Source organism: Pagrus pagrus, assembly GCF_965226575.1.
Source record: "Pagrus pagrus genome assembly, chromosome: 17".
NCBI classification, from domain to species: Eukaryota; Metazoa; Chordata; class Actinopteri; order Spariformes; family Sparidae; genus Pagrus; species Pagrus pagrus.
The window spans coordinates 280,571-299,006 of NC_140201.1; positions in this window are offsets into that span (position 1 = coordinate 280,571).

Here is an 18,436-nt window from a genome sequence, read left to right on the forward strand (position 1 = left end):
CTCTGATACTACCTCTGACACTACCTCTGACTCTACCTCTGACACTCTGACTCTACCTCTGACACTGACTCTACCTCTGACACTCTGACTCTACCTCTGACACTGACTCTACCTCTGACACTACCTCTGATACTACCTCTGACACTACCTCTGACTCTACCTCTGACTCTACCTCTGACACTACCTCTGACACTCTGACACTACCTCTGACTCTACCTCTGACACTCTGACACTACCTCTGACACTACCTCTGACTCTACCTCTGACTCTACCTCTGACTCTACCTCTGACACTCTGACACTACCTCTGACTCTACCTCTGACTCTACCTCTGATACTACCTCTGACACTACCTCTGACTCTACCTCTGACTCTACCTCTGACACTACCTCTGACACTCTGACACTACCTCTGACTCTACCTCTGACACTCTGACACTACCTCTGACACTACCTCTGACTCTACCTCTGACTCTACCTCTGACTCTACCTCTGACACTACCTCTGACACTACCTCTGACTCTACCTCTGACACTCTGACTCTACCTCTGACTCTACCTCTGACTCTACCTCTGACACTACCTCTGACTCTACCTCTGACTCTAACTCTGACACTACCTCTGACTCTACCTCTGACACTACCTCTGATACTACCTCTGACACTACCTCTGACTCTACCTCTGACACTCTGACTCTACCTCTGACACTACCTCTGACACTACCTCTGACTCTACCTCTGACACTACCTCTGACACTACCTCTGACTCTACCTCTGACACTACCTCTGACACTCTGACTCTACCTCTGACACTACCTCTGACTCTACCTCTGACACTACCTCTGACACTCTGACTCTACCTCTGACACTACCTCTGACACTACCTCTGACACTACCTCTGACTCTACCTCTGACACTACCTCTGACACTACCTCTGACACTCTGACACTACCTCTGACACTACCTCTGACACTACCTCTGACTCTACCTCTGACACTACCTCTGACACTCTGACTCTACCTCTGACACTACCTCTGACTCTACCTCTGACACTACCTCTGACACTCTGACTCTACCTCTGACACTACCTCTGACACTACCTCTGACTCTACCTCTGACACTACCTCTGACACTACCTCTGACTCTACCTCTGACACTACCTCTGACACTCTGACTCTACCTCTGACACTACCTCTGACTCTACCTCTGACACTACCTCTGACACTCTGACTCTACCTCTGACTCTACCTCTGACTCTACCTCTGACACTCTGACACTACCTCTGACACTACCTCTGACACTACCTCTGACTCTACCTCTGACACTACCTCTGACACTCTGACTCTACCTCTGACACTACCTCTGACACTACCTCTGACACTCTGACACTACCTCTGATACTACCTCTGACTCTACCTCTGACTCTACCTCTGATACTACCTCTGACTCTACCTCTGACTCTACCTCTGACTCTACCTCTGATACTACCTCTGACACTCTGACTCTACCTCTGACACTCTGACACTACCTCTGACACTGACTCTACCTCTGACACTCTGACTCTACCTCTGACACTGACTCTACCTCTGACACTACCTCTGACTCTACCTCTGACACTACCTCTGACACTGACTCTACCTCTGACACTACCTCTGATACTACCTCTGACACTACCTCTGACTCTACCTCTGACACTGACTCTACCTCTGACACTACCTCTGATACTACCTCTGACACTACCTCTGACTCTACCTCTGACAATGACTCTACCTCTGACACTACCTCTGACTCTGACACTGACTCTACCTCTGACTCTACCTCTGACTCTACCTCTGACACTGACTCTACCTCTGACACTGACTCTACCTCTGACACTACCTCTGATACTACCTCTGACACTACCTCTGACTCTACCTCTGACACTACCTCTGACACTCTGACTCTACCTCTGACACTACCTCTGACACTACCTCTGACACTACCTCTGACACTACCTCTGACTCTACCTCTGACACTACCTCTGACACTCTGACTCTACCTCTGACACTACCTCTGACACTACCTCTGACTCTACCTCTGACACTACCTCTGACACTCTGACTCTACCTCTGACACTACCTCTGACACTACCTCTGACACTACCTCTGACACTCTGACTCTACCTCTGACACTACCTCTGACTCTACCTCTGACACTACCTCTGACACTCTGACTCTACCTCTGACACTACCTCTGACTCTACCTCTGACACTCTGACACTACCTCTGACACTACCTCTGACACTACCTCTGACTCTACCTCTGACACTACCTCTGACACTCTGACTCTACCTCTGACACTACCTCTGACACTACCTCTGACACTACCTCTGACTCTACCTCTGACACTACCTCTGACACTACCTCTGACTCTACCTCTGACACTACCTCTGACACTCTGACTCTACCTCTGACACTACCTCTGACTCTACCTCTGACACTACCTCTGACACTCTGACTCTACCTCTGACTCTACCTCTGACTCTACCTCTGACACTCTGACACTACCTCTGACACTACCTCTGACACTACCTCTGACTCTACCTCTGACACTACCTCTGACACTCTGACTCTACCTCTGACACTACCTCTGACACTACCTCTGACACTCTGACACTACCTCTGATACTACCTCTGACTCTACCTCTGACTCTACCTCTGATACTACCTCTGACTCTACCTCTGACTCTACCTCTGACTCTACCTCTGATACTACCTCTGACACTCTGACTCTACCTCTGACACTCTGACACTACCTCTGACACTGACTCTACCTCTGACACTCTGACTCTACCTCTGACACTGACTCTACCTCTGACACTACCTCTGACTCTACCTCTGACACTACCTCTGACACTGACTCTACCTCTGACACTACCTCTGATACTACCTCTGACACTACCTCTGACTCTACCTCTGACACTGACTCTACCTCTGACACTACCTCTGATACTACCTCTGACACTACCTCTGACTCTACCTCTGACAATGACTCTACCTCTGACACTACCTCTGACTCTGACACTGACTCTACCTCTGACTCTACCTCTGACTCTACCTCTGACACTGACTCTGACACTGACTCTACCTCTGACACTACCTCTGACACTGACTCTACCTCTGACACTGACTCTACCTCTGACACTACCTCTGATACTACCTCTGACACTACCTCTGACTCTACCTCTGATACTACCTCTGACTCTACCTCTGACTCTACCTCTGACACTACCTCTGATACTACCTCTGACTCTACCTCTGACACTACCTCTGACACTACCTCTGACTCTACCTCTGATACTACCTCTGACACTACCTCTGACTCTACCTCTGACACTACCTCTGACACTCTGACACTACCTCTGACTCTACCTCTGACACTACCTCTGACTCTACCTCTGACACTACCTCTGACACTCTGACACTACCTCTGACTCTACCTCTGATACTACCTCTGACACTACCTCTGACTCTACCTCTGACACTACCTCTGACACTCTGACACTACCTCTGACTCTACCTCTGACAGTACCTCTGACTCTACCTCTGATACTACCTCTGACTCTACCTCTGACACTCTGACACTACCTCTGACTCTACCTCTGACTCTACCTCTGATACTACCTCTGACACTACCTCTGACTCTACCTCTGACTCTACCTCTGACACTACCTCTGACACTCTGACACTACCTCTGACTCTACCTCTGACACTCTGACACTACCTCTGACACTACCTCTGACTCTACCTCTGACTCTACCTCTGACTCTACCTCTGACACTCTGACACTACCTCTGACTCTACCTCTGACTCTACCTCTGATACTACCTCTGACACTACCTCTGACTCTACCTCTGACTCTACCTCTGACACTACCTCTGACACTCTGACACTACCTCTGACTCTACCTCTGACACTCTGACACTACCTCTGACACTACCTCTGACTCTACCTCTGACTCTACCTCTGACTCTACCTCTGACACTACCTCTGACACTACCTCTGACTCTACCTCTGACACTCTGACTCTACCTCTGACTCTACCTCTGACTCTACCTCTGACACTACCTCTGACTCTACCTCTGACTCTAACTCTGACACTACCTCTGACTCTACCTCTGACACTACCTCTGATACTACCTCTGACACTACCTCTGACTCTACCTCTGACACTCTGACTCTACCTCTGACACTACCTCTGACACTACCTCTGACTCTACCTCTGACACTACCTCTGACACTACCTCTGACTCTACCTCTGACACTACCTCTGACACTCTGACTCTACCTCTGACACTACCTCTGACTCTACCTCTGACACTACCTCTGACACTCTGACTCTACCTCTGACACTACCTCTGACACTACCTCTGACACTACCTCTGACTCTACCTCTGACACTACCTCTGACACTACCTCTGACACTCTGACACTACCTCTGACACTACCTCTGACACTACCTCTGACTCTACCTCTGACACTACCTCTGACACTCTGACTCTACCTCTGACACTACCTCTGACTCTACCTCTGACACTACCTCTGACACTCTGACTCTACCTCTGACACTACCTCTGACACTACCTCTGACACTACCTCTGACTCTACCTCTGACACTACCTCTGACACTACCTCTGACTCTACCTCTGACACTACCTCTGACACTCTGACTCTACCTCTGACACTACCTCTGACTCTACCTCTGACACTACCTCTGACACTCTGACTCTACCTCTGACTCTACCTCTGACTCTACCTCTGACACTCTGACACTACCTCTGACACTACCTCTGACACTACCTCTGACTCTACCTCTGACACTACCTCTGACACTCTGACTCTACCTCTGACACTACCTCTGACACTCTGACACTACCTCTGATACTACCTCTGACTCTACCTCTGACTCTACCTCTGATACTACCTCTGACTCTACCTCTGACTCTACCTCTGACTCTACCTCTGATACTACCTCTGACACTCTGACTCTACCTCTGACACTCTGACACTACCTCTGACACTGACTCTACCTCTGACACTCTGACTCTACCTCTGACACTGACTCTACCTCTGACACTACCTCTGACTCTACCTCTGACACTACCTCTGACACTGACTCTACCTCTGACACTACCTCTGATACTACCTCTGACACTACCTCTGACTCTACCTCTGACACTGACTCTACCTCTGACACTACCTCTGATACTACCTCTGACACTACCTCTGACTCTACCTCTGACAATGACTCTACCTCTGACACTACCTCTGACTCTGACACTGACTCTACCTCTGACTCTACCTCTGACTCTACCTCTGACACTGACTCTACCTCTGACACTACCTCTGATACTACCTCTGACACTACCTCTGACTCTACCTCTGATACTACCTCTGACTCTACCTCTGACTCTACCTCTGACTCTACCTCTGACACTACCTCTGATACTACCTCTGACTCTACCTCTGACACTACCTCTGACACTACCTCTGACTCTACCTCTGATACTACCTCTGACACTACCTCTGACTCTACCTCTGACACTACCTCTGACACTCTGACACTACCTCTGACTCTACCTCTGACACTACCTCTGACTCTACCTCTGACACTACCTCTGACACTCTGACACTACCTCTGACTCTACCTCTGATACTACCTCTGACACTACCTCTGACTCTACCTCTGACACTACCTCTGACACTCTGACACTACCTCTGACTCTACCTCTGACAGTACCTCTGACTCTACCTCTGATACTACCTCTGACTCTACCTCTGACACTCTGACACTACCTCTGACTCTACCTCTGACTCTACCTCTGATACTACCTCTGACACTACCTCTGACTCTACCTCTGACTCTACCTCTGACACTACCTCTGACACTCTGACACTACCTCTGACTCTACCTCTGACACTCTGACACTACCTCTGACACTACCTCTGACTCTACCTCTGACTCTACCTCTGACTCTACCTCTGACACTACCTCTGACACTACCTCTGACTCTACCTCTGACACTCTGACTCTACCTCTGACTCTACCTCTGACTCTACCTCTGACACTACCTCTGACTCTACCTCTGACTCTAACTCTGACACTACCTCTGACTCTACCTCTGACACTACCTCTGATACTACCTCTGACACTACCTCTGACTCTACCTCTGACACTCTGACTCTACCTCTGACACTGACTCTACCTCTGACACTCTGACTCTACCTCTGACACTGACTCTACCTCTGACACTACCTCTGACTCTACCTCTGACACTACCTCTGACACTGACTCTACCTCTGACACTACCTCTGATACTACCTCTGACACTACCTCTGACACTGACTCTACCTCTGACACTACCTCTGACTCTGACACTGACTCTACCTCTGACACTACCTCTGACACTGACTCTACCTCTGACACTACCTCTGACTCTACCTCTGACACTGACTCTACCTCTGACACTACCTCTGATACTACCTCTGACACTACCTCTGACTCTACCTCTGACTCTACCTCTGACACTACCTCTGACTCTACCTCTGACACTACCTCTGACTCTACCTCTGATTCTACCTCTGATACTACCTCTGACACTACCTCTGACTCTACCTCTGACACTCTGACTCTACCTCTGACACTGACTCTACCTCTGACACTCTGACTCTACCTCTGACACTGACTCTACCTCTGACACTACCTCTGATACTACCTCTGACACTACCTCTGACTCTACCTCTGACTCTACCTCTGACACTACCTCTGACACTCTGACACTACCTCTGACTCTACCTCTGACACTCTGACACTACCTCTGACACTACCTCTGACTCTACCTCTGACTCTACCTCTGACTCTACCTCTGACACTCTGACACTACCTCTGACTCTACCTCTGACTCTACCTCTGATACTACCTCTGACACTACCTCTGACTCTACCTCTGACTCTACCTCTGACACTACCTCTGACACTCTGACACTACCTCTGACTCTACCTCTGACACTCTGACACTACCTCTGACACTACCTCTGACTCTACCTCTGACTCTACCTCTGACTCTACCTCTGACACTACCTCTGACACTACCTCTGACTCTACCTCTGACACTCTGACTCTACCTCTGACTCTACCTCTGACTCTACCTCTGACACTACCTCTGACTCTACCTCTGACTCTAACTCTGACACTACCTCTGACTCTACCTCTGACACTACCTCTGATACTACCTCTGACACTACCTCTGACTCTACCTCTGACACTCTGACTCTACCTCTGACACTACCTCTGACACTACCTCTGACTCTACCTCTGACACTACCTCTGACACTACCTCTGACTCTACCTCTGACACTACCTCTGACACTCTGACTCTACCTCTGACACTACCTCTGACTCTACCTCTGACACTACCTCTGACACTCTGACTCTACCTCTGACACTACCTCTGACACTACCTCTGACACTACCTCTGACTCTACCTCTGACACTACCTCTGACACTCTGACACTACCTCTGACACTACCTCTGACACTACCTCTGACTCTACCTCTGACACTACCTCTGACACTCTGACTCTACCTCTGACACTACCTCTGACTCTACCTCTGACACTACCTCTGACACTCTGACTCTACCTCTGACACTACCTCTGACACTACCTCTGACTCTACCTCTGACACTACCTCTGACACTACCTCTGACTCTACCTCTGACACTACCTCTGACACTCTGACTCTACCTCTGACACTACCTCTGACTCTACCTCTGACACTACCTCTGACACTCTGACTCTACCTCTGACTCTACCTCTGACTCTACCTCTGACACTCTGACACTACCTCTGACACTACCTCTGACACTACCTCTGACTCTACCTCTGACACTACCTCTGACACTCTGACTCTACCTCTGACACTACCTCTGACACTACCTCTGACACTCTGACACTACCTCTGATACTACCTCTGACTCTACCTCTGACTCTACCTCTGATACTACCTCTGACTCTACCTCTGACTCTACCTCTGACTCTACCTCTGATACTACCTCTGACACTCTGACTCTACCTCTGACACTCTGACACTACCTCTGACACTGACTCTACCTCTGACACTCTGACTCTACCTCTGACACTGACTCTACCTCTGACACTACCTCTGACTCTACCTCTGACACTACCTCTGACACTGACTCTACCTCTGACACTACCTCTGATACTACCTCTGACACTACCTCTGACTCTACCTCTGACACTGACTCTACCTCTGACACTACCTCTGATACTACCTCTGACACTACCTCTGACTCTACCTCTGACAATGACTCTACCTCTGACACTACCTCTGACTCTGACACTGACTCTACCTCTGACTCTACCTCTGACTCTACCTCTGACACTGACTCTACCTCTGACACTGACTCTACCTCTGACACTACCTCTGATACTACCTCTGACACTACCTCTGACTCTACCTCTGATACTACCTCTGACTCTACCTCTGACTCTACCTCTGACTCTACCTCTGACACTACCTCTGATACTACCTCTGACTCTACCTCTGACACTACCTCTGACACTACCTCTGACTCTACCTCTGATACTACCTCTGACACTACCTCTGACTCTACCTCTGACACTACCTCTGACACTCTGACACTACCTCTGACTCTACCTCTGACACTACCTCTGACTCTACCTCTGACACTACCTCTGACACTCTGACACTACCTCTGACTCTACCTCTGATACTACCTCTGACACTACCTCTGACTCTACCTCTGACACTACCTCTGACACTCTGACACTACCTCTGACTCTACCTCTGACAGTACCTCTGACTCTACCTCTGATACTACCTCTGACACTCTGACACTACCTCTGACTCTACCTCTGACAGTACCTCTGACTCTACCTCTGATACTACCTCTGACTCTACCTCTGACACTCTGACACTACCTCTGACTCTACCTCTGACTCTACCTCTGATACTACCTCTGACACTACCTCTGACTCTACCTCTGACTCTACCTCTGACACTACCTCTGACACTCTGACACTACCTCTGACTCTACCTCTGACACTCTGACACTACCTCTGACACTACCTCTGACTCTACCTCTGACTCTACCTCTGACTCTACCTCTGACACTACCTCTGACACTACCTCTGACTCTACCTCTGACACTCTGACTCTACCTCTGACTCTACCTCTGACTCTACCTCTGACACTACCTCTGACTCTACCTCTGACTCTAACTCTGACACTACCTCTGACTCTACCTCTGACACTACCTCTGATACTACCTCTGACACTACCTCTGACTCTACCTCTGACACTCTGACTCTACCTCTGACACTGACTCTACCTCTGACACTCTGACTCTACCTCTGACACTGACTCTACCTCTGACACTACCTCTGACTCTACCTCTGACACTACCTCTGACACTGACTCTACCTCTGACACTACCTCTGATACTACCTCTGACACTACCTCTGACACTGACTCTACCTCTGACACTACCTCTGACTCTGACACTGACTCTACCTCTGACACTACCTCTGACACTGACTCTACCTCTGACACTACCTCTGACTCTACCTCTGACACTGACTCTACCTCTGACACTACCTCTGATACTACCTCTGACACTACCTCTGACTCTACCTCTGACTCTACCTCTGACACTACCTCTGACTCTACCTCTGACACTACCTCTGACTCTACCTCTGATTCTACCTCTGATACTACCTCTGACACTACCTCTGACTCTACCTCTGACACTCTGACTCTACCTCTGACACTGACTCTACCTCTGACACTCTGACTCTACCTCTGACACTGACTCTACCTCTGACACTACCTCTGATACTACCTCTGACACTACCTCTGACACTCTGACACTACCTCTGACTCTACCTCTGACACTACCTCTGACTCTACCTCTGACACTACCTCTGACACTCTGACACTACCTCTGACTCTACCTCTGATACTACCTCTGACACTACCTCTGACTCTACCTCTGACACTACCTCTGACACTCTGACACTACCTCTGACTCTACCTCTGACAGTACCTCTGACTCTACCTCTGATACTACCTCTGACTCTACCTCTGACACTCTGACACTACCTCTGACTCTACCTCTGACTCTACCTCTGATACTACCTCTGACACTACCTCTGACTCTACCTCTGACTCTACCTCTGACACTACCTCTGACACTCTGACACTACCTCTGACTCTACCTCTGACACTCTGACACTACCTCTGACACTACCTCTGACTCTACCTCTGACTCTACCTCTGACTCTACCTCTGACACTCTGACACTACCTCTGACTCTACCTCTGACTCTACCTCTGATACTACCTCTGACACTACCTCTGACTCTACCTCTGACTCTACCTCTGACACTACCTCTGACACTCTGACACTACCTCTGACTCTACCTCTGACACTCTGACACTACCTCTGACACTACCTCTGACTCTACCTCTGACTCTACCTCTGACTCTACCTCTGACACTACCTCTGACACTACCTCTGACTCTACCTCTGACACTCTGACTCTACCTCTGACTCTACCTCTGACTCTACCTCTGACACTACCTCTGACTCTACCTCTGACTCTAACTCTGACACTACCTCTGACTCTACCTCTGACACTACCTCTGATACTACCTCTGACACTACCTCTGACTCTACCTCTGACACTCTGACTCTACCTCTGACACTACCTCTGACACTACCTCTGACTCTACCTCTGACACTACCTCTGACACTACCTCTGACTCTACCTCTGACACTACCTCTGACACTCTGACTCTACCTCTGACACTACCTCTGACTCTACCTCTGACACTACCTCTGACACTCTGACTCTACCTCTGACACTACCTCTGACACTACCTCTGACACTACCTCTGACTCTACCTCTGACACTACCTCTGACACTACCTCTGACACTCTGACACTACCTCTGACACTACCTCTGACACTACCTCTGACTCTACCTCTGACACTACCTCTGACACTCTGACTCTACCTCTGACACTACCTCTGACTCTACCTCTGACACTACCTCTGACACTCTGACTCTACCTCTGACACTACCTCTGACACTACCTCTGACACTACCTCTGACTCTACCTCTGACACTACCTCTGACACTACCTCTGACTCTACCTCTGACACTACCTCTGACACTCTGACTCTACCTCTGACACTACCTCTGACTCTACCTCTGACACTACCTCTGACACTCTGACTCTACCTCTGACTCTACCTCTGACTCTACCTCTGACACTCTGACACTACCTCTGACACTACCTCTGACACTACCTCTGACTCTACCTCTGACACTACCTCTGACACTCTGACTCTACCTCTGACACTACCTCTGACACTCTGACACTACCTCTGATACTACCTCTGACTCTACCTCTGACTCTACCTCTGATACTACCTCTGACTCTACCTCTGACTCTACCTCTGACTCTACCTCTGATACTACCTCTGACACTCTGACTCTACCTCTGACACTCTGACACTACCTCTGACACTGACTCTACCTCTGACACTCTGACTCTACCTCTGACACTGACTCTACCTCTGACACTACCTCTGACTCTACCTCTGACACTACCTCTGACACTGACTCTACCTCTGACACTACCTCTGATACTACCTCTGACACTACCTCTGACTCTACCTCTGACACTGACTCTACCTCTGACACTACCTCTGATACTACCTCTGACACTACCTCTGACTCTACCTCTGACAATGACTCTACCTCTGACACTACCTCTGACTCTGACACTGACTCTACCTCTGACTCTACCTCTGACTCTACCTCTGACACTGACTCTACCTCTGACACTACCTCTGATACTACCTCTGACACTACCTCTGACTCTACCTCTGATACTACCTCTGACTCTACCTCTGACTCTACCTCTGACTCTACCTCTGACACTACCTCTGATACTACCTCTGACTCTACCTCTGACACTACCTCTGACACTACCTCTGACTCTACCTCTGATACTACCTCTGACACTACCTCTGACTCTACCTCTGACACTACCTCTGACACTCTGACACTACCTCTGACTCTACCTCTGACACTACCTCTGACTCTACCTCTGACACTACCTCTGACACTCTGACACTACCTCTGACTCTACCTCTGATACTACCTCTGACACTACCTCTGACTCTACCTCTGACACTACCTCTGACACTCTGACACTACCTCTGACTCTACCTCTGACAGTACCTCTGACTCTACCTCTGATACTACCTCTGACTCTACCTCTGACACTCTGACACTACCTCTGACTCTACCTCTGACTCTACCTCTGATACTACCTCTGACACTACCTCTGACTCTACCTCTGACTCTACCTCTGACACTACCTCTGACACTCTGACACTACCTCTGACTCTACCTCTGACACTCTGACACTACCTCTGACACTACCTCTGACTCTACCTCTGACTCTACCTCTGACTCTACCTCTGACACTACCTCTGACACTACCTCTGACTCTACCTCTGACACTCTGACTCTACCTCTGACTCTACCTCTGACTCTACCTCTGACACTACCTCTGACTCTACCTCTGACTCTAACTCTGACACTACCTCTGACTCTACCTCTGACACTACCTCTGATACTACCTCTGACACTACCTCTGACTCTACCTCTGACACTCTGACTCTACCTCTGACACTGACTCTACCTCTGACACTCTGACTCTACCTCTGACACTGACTCTACCTCTGACACTACCTCTGACTCTACCTCTGACACTACCTCTGACACTGACTCTACCTCTGACACTACCTCTGATACTACCTCTGACACTACCTCTGACACTGACTCTACCTCTGACACTACCTCTGACTCTGACACTGACTCTACCTCTGACACTACCTCTGACACTGACTCTACCTCTGACACTACCTCTGACTCTACCTCTGACACTGACTCTACCTCTGACACTACCTCTGATACTACCTCTGACACTACCTCTGACTCTACCTCTGACTCTACCTCTGACACTACCTCTGACTCTACCTCTGACACTACCTCTGACTCTACCTCTGATTCTACCTCTGATACTACCTCTGACACTACCTCTGACTCTACCTCTGACACTCTGACTCTACCTCTGACACTGACTCTACCTCTGACACTCTGACTCTACCTCTGACACTGACTCTACCTCTGACACTACCTCTGATACTACCTCTGACACTACCTCTGACTCTACCTCTGACTCTACCTCTGACACTACCTCTGACACTCTGACACTACCTCTGACTCTACCTCTGACACTCTGACACTACCTCTGACACTACCTCTGACTCTACCTCTGACTCTACCTCTGACTCTACCTCTGACACTCTGACACTACCTCTGACTCTACCTCTGACTCTACCTCTGATACTACCTCTGACACTACCTCTGACTCTACCTCTGACTCTACCTCTGACACTACCTCTGACACTCTGACACTACCTCTGACTCTACCTCTGACACTCTGACACTACCTCTGACACTACCTCTGACTCTACCTCTGACTCTACCTCTGACTCTACCTCTGACACTACCTCTGACACTACCTCTGACTCTACCTCTGACACTCTGACTCTACCTCTGACTCTACCTCTGACTCTACCTCTGACACTACCTCTGACTCTACCTCTGACTCTAACTCTGACACTACCTCTGACTCTACCTCTGACACTACCTCTGATACTACCTCTGACACTACCTCTGACTCTACCTCTGACACTCTGACTCTACCTCTGACACTACCTCTGACACTACCTCTGACTCTACCTCTGACACTACCTCTGACACTACCTCTGACTCTACCTCTGACACTACCTCTGACACTCTGACTCTACCTCTGACACTACCTCTGACTCTACCTCTGACACTACCTCTGACACTCTGACTCTACCTCTGACACTACCTCTGACACTACCTCTGACACTACCTCTGACTCTACCTCTGACACTACCTCTGACACTACCTCTGACACTCTGACACTACCTCTGACACTACCTCTGACACTACCTCTGACTCTACCTCTGACACTACCTCTGACACTCTGACTCTACCTCTGACACTACCTCTGACTCTACCTCTGACACTACCTCTGACACTCTGACTCTACCTCTGACACTACCTCTGACACTACCTCTGACTCTACCTCTGACACTACCTCTGACACTACCTCTGACTCTACCTCTGACACTACCTCTGACACTCTGACTCTACCTCTGACACTACCTCTGACTCTACCTCTGACACTACCTCTGACACTCTGACTCTACCTCTGACTCTACCTCTGACTCTACCTCTGACACTCTGACACTACCTCTGACACTACCTCTGACACTACCTCTGACTCTACCTCTGACACTACCTCTGACACTCTGACTCTACCTCTGACACTACCTCTGACACTACCTCTGACACTCTGACACTACCTCTGATACTACCTCTGACTCTACCTCTGACTCTACCTCTGATACTACCTCTGACTCTACCTCTGACTCTACCTCTGACTCTACCTCTGATACTACCTCTGACACTCTGACTCTACCTCTGACACTCTGACACTACCTCTGACACTGACTCTACCTCTGACACTCTGACTCTACCTCTGACACTGACTCTACCTCTGACACTACCTCTGACTCTACCTCTGACACTACCTCTGACACTGACTCTACCTCTGACACTACCTCTGATACTACCTCTGACACTACCTCTGACTCTACCTCTGACACTGACTCTACCTCTGACACTACCTCTGATACTACCTCTGACACTACCTCTGACTCTACCTCTGACAATGACTCTACCTCTGACACTACCTCTGACTCTGACACTGACTCTACCTCTGACTCTACCTCTGACTCTACCTCTGACACTGACTCTACCTCTGACACTGACTCTACCTCTGACACTACCTCTGATACTACCTCTGACACTACCTCTGACTCTACCTCTGATACTACCTCTGACTCTACCTCTGACTCTACCTCTGACTCTACCTCTGACACTACCTCTGATACTACCTCTGACTCTACCTCTGACACTACCTCTGACACTACCTCTGACTCTACCTCTGATACTACCTCTGACACTACCTCTGACTCTACCTCTGACACTACCTCTGACACTCTGACACTACCTCTGACTCTACCTCTGACACTACCTCTGACTCTACCTCTGACACTACCTCTGACACTCTGACACTACCTCTGACTCTACCTCTGATACTACCTCTGACACTACCTCTGACTCTACCTCTGACACTACCTCTGACACTCTGACACTACCTCTGACTCTACCTCTGACAGTACCTCTGACTCTACCTCTGATACTACCTCTGACTCTACCTCTGACACTCTGACACTACCTCTGACTCTACCTCTGACTCCCTCTGACACTACCTCTGACACTCTGACACTACCTCTGACTCTACCTCTGACACTCTGACACTACCTCTGACACTACCTCTGACTCTACCTCTGACTCTACCTCTTCTGACACTACCTCTGACTCTACCTCTGACTCTACCTCTGACTCTACCTCTGACACTACCTCTGACACTACCTCTGACTCTACCTCTGACACTCTGACTCTACCTCTGACTCTACCTCTGACTCTACCTCTGACACTACCTCTGACTCTACCTCTGACTCTAACTCTGACACTACCTCTGACTCTACCTCTGACACTACCTCTGATACTACCTCTGACACTACCTCTGACTCTACCTCTGACACTCTGACTCTACCTCTGACACTGACTCTACCTCTGACACTCTGACTCTACCTCTGACACTGACTCTACCTCTGACACTACCTCTGACTCTACCTCTGACACTACCTCTGACACTGACTCTACCTCTGACACTACCTCTGATACTACCTCTGACACTACCTCTGACACTGACTCTACCTCTGACACTACCTCTGACTCTGACACTGACTCTACCTCTGACACTACCTCTGACACTGACTCTACCTCTGACACTACCTCTGACTCTACCTCTGACACTGACTCTACCTCTGACACTACCTCTGATACTACCTCTGACACTACCTCTGACTCTACCTCTGACTCTACCTCTGACACTACCTCTGACTCTACCTCTGACACTACCTCTGACTCTACCTCTGATTCTACCTCTGATACTACCTCTGACACTACCTCTGACTCTACCTCTGACACTCTGACTCTACCTCTGACACTGACTCTACCTCTGACACTCTGACTCTACCTCTGACACTGACTCTACCTCTGACACTACCTCTGATACTACCTCTGACACTACCTCTGACTCTACCTCTGACTCTACCTCTGACACTACCTCTGACACTCTGACACTACCTCTGACACTACCTCTGACTCTACCTCTGACTCTACCTCTGACTCTACCTCTGACACTCTGACACTACCTCTGACTCTACCTCTGACTCTACCTCTGATACTACCTCTGACACTACCTCTGACTCTACCTCTGACTCTACCTCTGACACTACCTCTGACACTCTGACACTACCTCTGACTCTACCTCTGACACTCTGACACTACCTCTGACACTACCTCTGACTCTACCTCTGACTCTACCTCTGACTCTACCTCTGACACTACCTCTGACACTACCTCTGACTCTACCTCTGACACTCTGACTCTACCTCTGACTCTACCTCTGACACTACCTCTGACTCTACCTCTGACTCTAACTCTGACACTACCTCTGACTCTACCTCTGACACTACCTCTGATACTACCTCTGACACTACCTCTGACTCTACCTCTGACACTCTGACTCTACCTCTGACACTACCTCTGACACTACCTCTGACTCTACCTCTGACACTACCTCTGACACTACCTCTGACTCTACCTCTGACACTACCTCTGACACTCTGACTCTACCTCTGACACTACCTCTGACTCTACCTCTGACACTACCTCTGACACTCTGACTCTACCTCTGACACTACCTCTGACACTACCTCTGACACTACCTCTGACTCTACCTCTGACACTACCTCTGACACTACCTCTGACACTCTGACACTACCTCTGACACTACCTCTGACACTACCTCTGACTCTACCTCTGACACTACCTCTGACACTCTGACTCTACCTCTGACACTACCTCTGACTCTACCTCTGACACTACCTCTGACACTCTGACTCTACCTCTGACACTACCTCTGACACTACCTCTGACACTACCTCTGACTCTACCTCTGACACTACCTCTGACACTACCTCTGACTCTACCTCTGACACTACCTCTGACACTCTGACTCTACCTCTGACACTACCTCTGACTCTACCTCTGACACTACCTCTGACACTCTGACTCTACCTCTGACTCTACCTCTGACTCTACCTCTGACACTCTGACACTACCTCTGACACTACCTCTGACACTACCTCTGACTCTACCTCTGACACTACCTCTGACACTCTGACTCTACCTCTGACACTACCTCTGACACTACCTCTGACACTCTGACACTACCTCTGATACTACCTCTGACTCTACCTCTGACTCTACCTCTGATACTACCTCTGACTCTACCTCTGACTCTACCTCTGACTCTACCTCTGATACTACCTCTGACACTCTGACTCTACCTCTGACACTCTGACACTACCTCTGACACTGACTCTACCTCTGACACTCTGACTCTACCTCTGACACTGACTCTACCTCTGACTCTACCTCTGACACTACCTCTGACACTGACTCTACCTCTGACACTACCTCTGACACTCTGACTCTACCTCTGACACTACCTCTGACACTACCTCTGACACTACCTCTGACTCTACCTCTGACACTACCTCTGACACTACCTCTGACACTCTGACACTACCTCTGACACTACCTCTGACACTACCTCTGACTCTACCTCTGACACTACCTCTGACACTCTGACTCTACCTCTGACACTACCTCTGACTCTACCTCTGACACTACCTCTGACACTCTGACTCTACCTCTGACACTACCTCTGACACTACCTCTGACACTACCTCTGACTCTACCTCTGACACTACCTCTGACACTACCTCTGACTCTACCTCTGACACTACCTCTGACACTCTGACTCTACCTCTGACACTACCTCTGACTCTACCTCTGACACTACCTCTGACACTCTGACTCTACCTCTGACTCTACCTCTGACTCTACCTCTGACACTCTGACACTACCTCTGACACTACCTCTGACACTACCTCTGACTCTACCTCTGACACTACCTCTGACACTCTGACTCTACCTCTGACACTACCTCTGACACTACCTCTGACACTCTGACACTACCTC